Genomic DNA, 1,401 nt, shown 5'->3' on the forward strand with positions numbered 1-1,401 from the left:
GATTACTGTTAAAATATTATTATTATATTCAATAATATGATGTCATAATTGTATTTTTATTCTCTTATAAAAGGGTAATACAAAAAAAAGTGTAAATAGGCTACGCTTTTTAAATGTAGCTTAAAAAAAGTATTGTTGAATGGGTATTTTTATTTAGTGTGTGTACTTTTTTTTAGGGGTTGGTTAGATTTTAAGTCGAGTCCACAAAATAATATATATATACTAGCTTATTTAAAAAAAAAAAACATTCGTTATTAAGCAACATAAAATAAGGATAGAATAAAGATAGAATAAGGACTAACATTTTTCCTCACAAATTAGTAGCAACATAAAATAAGTGAAGAAATTCTATCATTTATTAAGCAGTCATTAATTCCTCACTAAATAAACTTTTGATTAGTGACTCAATTGCGACCAATTACTTCTAACATTTTCTCAGTTAGCATTGGATTTGTTATAACTCTGCGACAGATTTCCAACGAGATTTGCGAGTAATTTGCTACAAAATAGGTAGGATATAGCTTTTGCTTTGCGACAATATTGCAGTTGGCAAGTCTCTCGCTAAATTAAACTTGCGACAACTTAGCGATAAATGTATTTCGCCTGCTAATCAGCAACTTGAAATCAGCGAAAGAAGTGTGTCAGTTGTTAAACGGTCGCAAATTTCTCGCTACTTAGGTCCTAGTCGCTCAATATCTATATTTTCACTTTAGCGACTAATTAGCAAGGAACACTTCTATAGCTGAATGTTTATCCGTTACGACGAGTTAGCGACGACTGTTTTCTGTCGCTACCCTAATTTTGAATTTTACAATATTATGCGACAAATTAGCGAGAAACTAGTTGCTCGCTAAAAATAAAAACTTTGGTGATAAATTAGCTAGGAAATTGTCAATCGCAAAATTCATTTCAAGTCTTTGTGACGGATTAGTTAGTAATATTGTTCCTCACTAATTAGCCTTTTCCCACAAAGTTTATTTAGTGACGAACTAGTGTGTGAATTGTTTCTCGCTAATTGTATATCAAACACTTGTGACAGAATTGTGACAATAATATCCCTCGCAACTTTACTTTTATTCGATTGAACTCTCAAGTGACTGATTTGCTACAACATTGTCACTCGCTAATTATTTTGTGACAAATTAGCGAAAAAAATTTTCTGCTCTTATTTTAGCTACAGAACTCAATTTGCGAGAAACAAATTTACTCGTAAATCTCTCACTAATTAGTCGTTATTCTCAAGTTCGGATATTTTTTGACCGTTCATTAAGTTTGTCGTTAGTGCGTCGCTAATTTCTCGCTAGTTAATAATGAATTAATGACAAAAAAATTTCTCACAAAAATTTGTCGCTAATCTATTAAATTCTTGTAATGATATTGAAAAAACAAAAAATAATCAAC

This window comes from Arachis ipaensis, chromosome B01 (genome assembly GCF_000816755.2).
Source record: "Arachis ipaensis cultivar K30076 chromosome B01, Araip1.1, whole genome shotgun sequence".
Taxonomy (NCBI): Eukaryota; Viridiplantae; Streptophyta; class Magnoliopsida; order Fabales; family Fabaceae; genus Arachis; species Arachis ipaensis.